The sequence below is a fragment of the Capricornis sumatraensis genome, chromosome X (genome assembly GCF_032405125.1).
Source record: "Capricornis sumatraensis isolate serow.1 chromosome X, serow.2, whole genome shotgun sequence".
In the NCBI taxonomy this organism is placed as follows: domain Eukaryota; kingdom Metazoa; phylum Chordata; class Mammalia; order Artiodactyla; family Bovidae; genus Capricornis; species Capricornis sumatraensis.
The window spans coordinates 121,246,078-121,256,160 of NC_091092.1; the positions used below are offsets into that span (position 1 = coordinate 121,246,078).

General features: G+C 40.9%; 1 protein-coding gene and 1 pseudogene across 3 annotated transcripts in view; one reads left to right on the plus strand and one right to left on the minus strand.

The window, feature by feature from the left end:
• Window positions 1-10,083, minus strand: part of POLA1 (DNA polymerase alpha 1, catalytic subunit) — a 290,997-nt gene that overhangs the window by 82,965 nt on the left and 197,949 nt on the right. The window lies entirely within an intron of this gene.
• On the plus strand, window positions 8,065-8,841 carry LOC138071030 (large ribosomal subunit protein uL13 pseudogene; annotated as a pseudogene).

Here is a 10,083-nt window from a genome sequence, read left to right on the forward strand (position 1 = left end):
CCTTTGAACCTCACCTGACTCTGACAGCATGATTATTTCATAGTTAACTGCCAAATGAACAGACTTATATTACCAAGTGGGTCAATAAACAATCCGTTGACACTTTCTACTTGAGTATTTTACAGATTTTGTGTGTCTATGATGCGTAAATATTCATAATTGGTCTACTCTGCATTACAGTAGGCACCATAGTATATATTGTCTCAATCATTGTTTGATATGTTGCATTTTCATTTTCACTCAGTTCAAAATATTTTCTAATTTTCCTTGGGACCTTTTTTTGACCGTTGGGTTATTTAGAAGTGTGTTGTTTAATTTCCAAGAACTTAGAGAGTTTCTGGTTACTTTTCTCTTAATGACTTCTAGTTTAATTCCATTATGGCCTCAGAATATACTTCATATGATTTCAATTATTTTAAATTCATTAAGGTTGTTTTTATGATGCAGAATATAGTCTATCATATAGTCTATCTTATTGAATGTTCCATGTACACTTGAAAAGAATCTTGATCATGCTATCGACAGGTGGAGTGTTCTGTACATATCAATTAAATCCCATTGGTTGTCAGTTCTATATCCTTGCTGATTTTTTGTCCAGTATTTCTATCAATTACTGAAAGAGGAGTGTTAAAAGTTGCGAAGTATAATTATGGATTGTCTATTTCTCCTTTCAGTTCTGCCACTTTTTGCTTCAGGTGCCACCATTTTGAAGCACTGTTGTTAGGTACATACAGATTTTGGGTGGTTTTCTCTTCTCAGTGAATTAGCTCTTTTATCATTATGTAAAATCCCTCTTTATCATGAGTAATTTTCTTTGCTCTGAAGTCTAATTTTCTGCTTTTAACATAGCCACTCTTTCTTTTCATTAGTGTTTGCATGGTGTATCTTTTGTCATTTTCTCCTTTAACCTACCTATACCATTATATTTGAAATTAGTTTCTTGAAGACATTTTATAATACTTGCATCATTAAAAAATACATTCTGATAATTGCTATCTTTTAATTGGTATAAACACATTTAGAACATTTAATGAAGTTACTGATATGTTTGGATTTGGGTGTACCATTTTGTTATTTGCTCTGCTTCTCCTTTCTCTTTTCTATTTCCTGCCCTCTTTGGGATTATTCAAACATCTTTTTATTATTTAATTAATTGTGGTTTTGACAACATCTCTTTGTAAAGTTCATCATTAAGGATGACAATATATATACTTTAGAATTAAAAATTTACCATGTAAATGGAATGTAAAAACCCACATAGATCCCTTTTCCCTCCTTCCTTTGATGTTGTAGTTGTCTCATAAATTAGATGTACACACACTGAAAACTGGTAGAAAATGCTATAATTTTTGCTTTCGCCTATCAAAAATATTTCAAGTAACTCAAGCAAAGTAGTTATTATATTTACCATTTCCTTTTCCTTCCTTCTTTTTTTTAAATTAATTATTTAGTTTTGGCTGTGCTGGGTCTTTATTACTATGGGGGCTACTATTCAGTTGCAGTGCTTGGGCTTCTCACTGCGGTTGCTTCTCTTCTTGCAGAGCATAGGCTCTATGGCATGTGGGCTTCAGCAGCTGCAGCCCATGGGCTCAGTAGCTGTGGCTCCCAGGCTCGAGAGCACAAGCTAGATGCTTATGGCACACAGTTTTAGTTGCCCTATGGCATGTGAGATCTTCCCAGAACAGGGATTGAACCTGTGTCTCCTGCATGGGCAGCCGGATTCTTTACTGCTGGGCCACCAGGGAAGCCCTCTTCCTTCATTCTTGATGTTCTAGGTATCTTTCCAGGATCATGTCCCTTCTGTCTGAGTAACTTAGTTCAACAATTCTTTCAGAGTAGGTCTGCTGACAATGAATTCGTTTAGCTTTCCCTCATCTGAAAATGTCTTTCTTTTACCTTCACTGCAAAAGATTTGGGGGTGGGGCTTGATAAAAACAGTGAGTTGATAATCTTTTAGCACTTTAAAAACACTGTACTACTTCCTCTGGCCTCCACATTGTTTCTGATAAGAAATATGTCATCATTTGAATCATTTTCCCTTATGCATGCTTTGTGACCCTGTAGACTGTAGCTCACCAGGCTCCTCCGTCCATGGGATTTTTCAGACAAGAATACTAGAGCGGGTTAATATTTCCTCCTCCAGAGGATATTCCCAACCCAGGGATCGAATCCATGTCTCCTGCATTGGCAGGGAGTCAAATACTCTACCACTGAGGCACCTGCGAAGTGCATTTTTCTTACAAAACATCATTTTTCTCTGACGGTTTTAAACCTTTTGTCCCCCCACCCAACACACACACACACACACACACACACACACACACACACACACACACACACACACACACACACACACAGAGTTAGATGATAATTTGTTCCAAAGTGAATTTCTTAGGGTTTATCCTGATTGGGATTCACTGAGCTTTCCGAATCTGTCAGTTTGTCTTTTGTCAAACTTGGGAAAGGTTCACATTATTTCTTCAAATATTTTTTTTCAGCCTGGTGCTTCTCCTCCTTTTTTGGATTCCAATGACATGAATGTTAGACTGTGTATTATTGTCCCACAGGTCCTGGAGGCTCTGTTCTACCTAACCCCTTTGTCTTTTTCTACCTCTCCTTTAGACTGGATAATTTGTACTGATCTATTTTCAAGTTCACTGGCAGTTTCCTGTGTCATCTCCATTCTGCCATTGAGTCTACTCAATGAGGTTTTAAACTTTGGTTATATTTTTTGGTTCTAATATATTTATTTGGCTCTCTCTTTTTTACATCTATTTCTTCTGTCATATAACTGTAACAGCATCATTTAAATCTTGACTTTTAATTTCTGACCCCTGCCCCGCCCTGCCCCATGCAAGCTGTGATTTTTCTTCTTCTACCAGGTAGTTCTGAACTGAATTTTGGACATTTTGAGTAGCATGAATCTATGGATGTTACTTAAATTCTATGGATAACTGTTGATGTATTTGTTTGAGCAGGCAACTGACTTCATTAGGTCTGGGTTATGGATTCCAACCCACTTTCTCTGGAAAGTGGGCCTGATCTCAGTTCACCTTTCAAAACTGTGGCAGTACTTGTTATATTTGTCCCATGTGTACTCCACCCACAAGTCAATCTGGGTTGTGGGCTTTTACTTCAGTTCTCAAAGTTTTTGATGTGCTAATTAATTAGGCTCAGATCCTTTCCTTCCAGATTGGGGTATGAGACCCAAAGTTCACCAACAAGTTTATGAGGTCACCTTCCCTGGAGCTGTCTTTGTCTGTGATCTCCCTGGTACCTTTTAGTTCCTAGCAGCTAGCCAGAAAGAAAGCTGGGTCTTTACTTCTTTCCTTTCTTTCTTAAGAAGGGGAGAGGTGAGTTGAGTGTTTTGGCTCTTGGTGACTACCACTGCAGCTTTTGTTGCCAACATAAGATCACTTGGGGGCTGGAGCATGAGAATGAAAAAAAGAGAGAGAGGAAACAAAAACACCTTTGGGATTCCCATATCTTTTCTAGTAAGGGGATTCCCTTACTTCTCTAATATATGTTTGTAACTTTAAGATCTAGATTGAAAATTTTTATGTTCTAAGGAGCCTTAGCTTACCATATCTCTTTAGCACTAATGTATTAATTATATAATATACTGTTACTTTTTAAGAACTTTTGTTTTACTTCAAATCTCTCTGGTTGGTTCCTTATATTGAAGCTGTTTAAGGGCAGAAACCATGGCTTCAAAACCTATTTTATTTGCCACAACCCAGACAAGCAGCATGGAGAGAGACAATATTCAGTAACTGTCTGGTTGACAAATGTTTCAATTGATCTTTATAAAAATAAGAATAATTTTGCACAAATTGAAAATGAGGAAAGAATAATAAAGTAGGGGGGATGTAAGGTGCTAGTTAATCATCAAGGACAGTTGGTTCCACTACAATGTTTACTTTGAAAATGAGAATTAGTTCCAATGCCATTGATATATCAGGAAATAATGTGAACATAATGTGAATTTTATATCTGCTTCTACAGGATTCTGTCTGTAAGAAACACTAGGTAAATGCAGAAAACTGCATCCAGATGAATCAAGCCACAGAGGAATATACATAACACACATGTACATACACCCCTCAAACACTGACCAGCTACCCCTGTTCACTGAGTGTGTAATAAGCTACACTAACTCAAATCTGGTGTTTGTGTAATTTTCCTTCCTATTTCAGATAACCTTCCTTCCACCACTTCACCATGACTCGTGAGTTGCAACCTTTCTGATGTTCACTTTCACAAGCAAACTTCAAGTCTTTTGCACGGTAAAATGCTGCATTTACTGTAGTATTTATGTATTTTTTAGCTATTAAAGATATGTAACATCACACCTCTGTTTTCATTAGGTTCCTATATCCCCATGTCCAAGGAGCAGTGGTTGTGCAGGAGGGCCGAGAGGAGCTACTCCATGTTCAAGGTCAGGAGGGTTGGCCGTGAGGAGATACCCCTTGTCCAAGGTAAGGAGCAGTGGCTGCACTTTGCTGGAGCAGCCGTGAAGAGATAACCCACGCCCAAGGTAAGAGAAACCTAAGTAAGACAGTAGGTGTTGCGAGAGGGTATCAGAGGGCAGACACACTGAAACCATAATCACAGAAAACTACTCAATCTAATCACACGGACCACAGCCTTGTCTAACTCAATGAAACTAAGCCATGCTGTGTGGGGCCACCCAAGACGGGAGGGTCATGGTGGAGAGGTCTGACAGAATGTGGTCCACTGGAGAAGGGAATGGCAAGCCACTTCAGTATGCTTGCCTTGAGAACCCCATGAACAGTAAGAACAGGCAAAATGATAGGATACTGAAACAGGTACTCCCCAGGTCAGTAGGTGTCCAATATGCTACTGGAGATCAGTGGAGAAATAAGTCCAGAAAGAATAAAAGGATGGAGCCAAAGCAAAAACAATACCCAGTTGTGGACGTGACTGGTGATAGAAGCAAGGTCCAATGCTGTAAAGAGCAATATTCCATAGGAACCTGGAATGTTAGGTCCATGAATCAAGGCAAATTAGAAGTGGTCAAACAGGAGATGGCAAGAGTGAACATCAACACTGTAGGAATTAGCGAACTAAAATGGACTGGAATGGGTGAATTTAACTCAGATGACCATTATATCTACTACTGCGGGCGGGAATCCCTTAGAAGAAACGGAGTAGCCATCACTGTCAACAAAAATGTTTGAAATGCAGTACTTGGATGCAATCTCAAAAACAACAGAATGATCTCTGTTCGTTTCCAAGGCAAACGATTAACTATCACAGTAATCCAAGTCTATGCCCCAACCAGTAACACTGAAGAAGTTGAAGTTGAACGGTTCTATGAAGACCTATAAGCCCTTTTAGAACTAACACCCCAAAACGATGTCCTTTTCATTACAGGGGACTGGAATGCAAAAGTAGGAAGTCAAGAAACACCTGGAGTAACAGGCAAATTTGGCCTTGGAATATGGAATGAAGCAGGGCAAAGGCTAAGAGTGTGTTTTGCCAAGAGAACGCACTGGTCATAGCAAACACCCTCTTCCAACAACACAAGAGAAGACTCTACACATGGACATCACCAGATAGTCAACAATGAAATCAGATTGATTATATTCTTTGCAGCCAAAGATGGAAAAGCTCTATACAGTCAGCAAAAAAAGACCAGGGCTGACTGTGGCTCAGATCATGAACTCCTTATTGCCAAATTCAGACTTAAATTGAAGAAAGTAGGGAAAACCATGAGACCATTCAGGTATGACCTAAATCAAATCCCTTATAATTATACAGTGGAAGTGAGAAATAGATTTAAGGGACTAGATCTGATAGACAGAGTGCCTGATAAGCTATGGACAGAGGTTCGTGACATTGTATAGGAGACAGGGATCAAGACCATCCCCATGGAAAAGAAATGCAAAAAAGCAAAATGGCTGTCTGGAGAGGCCTTACAAATAGCTGTGAAAAGAAGAGAAGTGAAAAGCAAAGGAGAAAAGGAAAGATATAACCATCTGAATGCAGAGTTCCAAAGAATAGCAAGGAGAGATAAGAAAGCCTTCCTCAGAGATCAATGCAAAGAAATAGAGGAAAACAAAAGAATGGGAAAGACTAGAGATCTCTTCAAGAAAATTAGAGATACCAAGGGAACATTTCATGCAAAGATGGGCTCAATAAAGGACAGAAATGGTATGGACCTAACAGAAGCAGAAGATATTAAGAAGAGGTGGCAAGAATACACAGAAGAACTGTACAAAAAAGATCTTCACGACCAATAATCACGATGGTATGATCACTCACCTAGAGCCAGATATCCTGAAGTGTGAAGGCAAGTGGGCCTTAGAAAGCATCTCTATGAACGAAGCTCGTGGAGGTGATGGAATTCCAGTTGAGCTGTTTCAAATCCTGAAAGATGATGCTGTGAAAGTGCTGCACTCAATATGCCAGCAAATTTAGAAAACTCAGCAGTGGCCACAGGACTGGAAGAGGTCAGTTTTCATTCCAATCCCAAAGAAAGGCAATGCCAAAGAATGCTCGAACTACCGCACAATTGCACTCTTCTCACATGCTAGTAAAGTAATGCTCAAAATTCTCCAAGCCAGGCTTCAGCAATACGTGAACTGTGAACTTCCAGATGATAAAGCTGGTTTTAGAAAAGGCAGAGGAACCAGAGATCAAACTGCCAACATCCGCTGGATCATGGAAAAAGCAAGAGAGTTCCAGAAAAACATCTATTTCTGCTTTATTGACTATGCCAAACCTTTGACTATGTGTATCACAAGAAACTGTGGAAAATTCTGAAAGAGATGGGAATACCAGACTACCTGACCTGCCTCTTGAGAAACCTATATGCAGGTCAGGATCCAAGAGTTAGAACTGTACATGGAACAACAGACTGGTTCCAAATAGGAAAAGGAGTACGTCAAGGCTGTATATTGTCACCCTGCTTATTTAACTTATATGCAGAGTACATCATGAGAAACGCTGGGCTGGAAGAAGCACAAGCTGGAATCAAGATTGCCTGGAGAAATATCAATAACCTCAGATATGCAGATGACACCACCCTTATGGCAGAAAGTGAAGAGGAACTAAAAAGCCTCTTGATGAAAGTGAAAGAGGAGAGTGAAAAAATTGGCTTAAAGCTCAACATTCAGAAAACTAAGATCATGGCATCTGGTCCCATCACTTCATGGCAAATAGATGGGGAAACAATGGAAAGGAAACAGTGTCAGACTTTATTTTGGGGGGTTCTAAAATTACTGCAGATGGTGACTGCAGCCATGAAATTAAAAGATGCTTACTCTTTGGAAGGAAAGTTATGACCAACCTAGATAGCATATTGAAAAGCAGAGACATTACCTTGCCAACAAAGGTCCATCTAGTCAAGGCTATGGTTTTTCCAGTGGTCATGTATGGATGTGAGAGTTGGACTGTGAAGAAAGCTGAGCGCCAAAGAATTGATCCTTTTGAACTGTGGTGTTGGAGAAGACTCTTGAGAGTCCCTTGGACTGCAAGGAGATCCAGCCAGGCCATTCTAAAGGAGATCAGTCCTGGGTATTCTTTGGAAGGAATGATGCTAAAGCAAAGAGTTGACTCATTAGAAAAGACTCATGCTGGGAGGGATTGGGGGCAGGAGGAGAAGGGGACGACAGAGGATGAGATGGCTGGATGGCATCACCGACTCGATGGACGTGAGTCTGAGTGAACTCCGGGAGTTGGTGATGGACAGGGAGGCCTGGTGTGCTGCGATTCATGGGGTTGCAAAGAGTTGGACACAACTGAGTGACTGACATGAACTGATATTCTTGTTTGAGTCACTGATGACATTTTGGTGGGTTTCTAATCCATGTATCTTTTCCATAAAGCATCTGGTTGTGATTTTACATAACTTGGTAATTTTTAGGAACACATGTATGGAGTTATAGGAGAGCTGAGTGCAATCGGAGAGGCTGGGAGGGAAGACTGGTGGAAGGACAAGTGTAAGAATAAAAACAAAGGACAGGATGTGGACCATACTACCACTATGTTTGTTCTTAATTTCTAAATCTGCCCTCTTTTTCCAGGTGGCTACCAAAGATGGTGGAAGGGCAGGTCCTGGTGCTCGATAGCCAAGGCCATCTCCTGGGCTCCCCAGAGGCCATTGTGGCCAAGCAGGTGCTTCTAGGCCGGAAGGCTGTGGTCATGTGCTGTGAGGGCATCAGTATTTCTGCCAATTGCCACAGAAATAAGTTGAAGTACCTAGCCTTTCATCAACATTTCTGGTAATTTTTACAGAAGTAAGTTGTAGTACCTGGGTTTTCTCCCCAAGCGGATGAACACCAACCCCTCCTGTGGCACTTCCAAAACCCAGCCGCATCTTCCACCAGACAGTGCAAGGCATGCTGCCCCACAAGACCAAGCAGGGCCAGGCTGCTCTGGAGCGCCTCAAGGTGTTTGATTTGATCCCACGACCCTATGACAAGAAAAAGCGGATGGTGGTTCCTGCTGCCCTCAAGGTTGTGTGTCTGAAGCTTAGTCAGAAGTTTGCCTACCTAGGGCGCCTGGCTCATGAGGTTATCTGGAAGTACCAGGTGGTTAACGGCCACACTGGAAGAGAGGAGAAAGTGGAAAGCCAAGATCCACTATCAGAAAAAGAAGCAGCTCACGAGGCTATGGAAGCAGGCTGAAAAGAACATTGAGAAGAAAACCGACAAATTCACAGAGGTCCTCATGGATTCCCAGTCTGAGCCCAATAAAATTGACTGCTTATTCTTCATGCTTGGCCTGGCCTGCCCTTCCTCCATTGCCACCCTAGGATGTGGGGGCCCCCAGGGGCTGCCATGCAGGTGCCACAAGCAGATTGGGTATAGCTGAGGGGCATTAGTCAGTGTAGGCAGTTCTAAGGGCTGTGCAGGCATCATTGGTCTGCAGCCTATTGGTTCGTGAGATTTTCAAGACATGAACAGTTGGAACAACCAATGCAGTTGCAATATTGGCAGAAGTGAGCTGGAAGACTTAATTGGAAGTGACCCCCATGACTTAAAGGGTGTCTGTTCAAGCTTCCCACGTGGTCAGATACTATACTCTGCAGCTGTCAGGATGTGAAACAACGCCCAAAAGTGTCTCTGGAAGAGAAATTTCAGCCAAGGGGTCACAGGCATCACTTCGTGTCTTCCCTATATTTTGTGATCCCAAACCAATAAATTATTTTTTTAAAGAAAAAAAAAAAAAGATTTGCCCAAGAAGATTTTCTTCGATCTATAACGATCCAAAAAGAAGAGCAGAGTCTGACACCACTAAACTGGGGTCTCGCAGCTAATCAAACCAAAGATTAGTTTACTCTAACTTTAACTTCAACTTACTGCTTCAGAGTAGAAATGACACAGCTTCCTAAGGATGGTTTCTCTAACAGAGCATCACTAAATAAGACTGTCTAGCGAAAGGGTATGAGAAGGCGCAGAAGAAACTCAACAATGTCTTTTGCTTCTGCACCTCCAGCTATTCGTAGCCTACCAATCCTTCCAGTCCTAGCTTACATTTCACCTTTTCTATGCAATCATCTCAGCTTTGCCTTTTCTAACCACTTATGTACATGTTTAGACTAAAATTAGTATAGCAGTTGTTAATTACTTCCTGCCATCCCTTCAACACACCTGCATATAGATGAACACACACCCATCTGAGACAATGGTTTGTTCCAGCTGTGATTCTCATGACTTTCAGGGATCTCTCAGTAGGAGTAGGAGTCTGTGGTGTGTCTCTGTGTCCAGGAATTTTACTTCATCAGCTAGACTGTGAACTTAAAGTGGAACACAAGTCATTTTCCCCTCAAAAACCTATTAAAAGCAAGGACAGTGCTATGCCGTGTGTGTGTTGGGTGGGGTAGGGTGGTTCCGCAGATGGTTTGTGTCTTTTGTATGGCACAAGAGTTGGCCATTAAGTCTATGTTTAGGAAGAACCAGTGATTTGGGTAAGGAGTCTATGCAATTATTAATATTTACCTTGAAAATTACTTATTTTTCAGTGAGTAATTTAAATGTATTAGAATCCAATTCAGAATCAATGACTACAGGAAGGAATCCCTCTGCCATTCACTGTATATAATAACATTAGGTA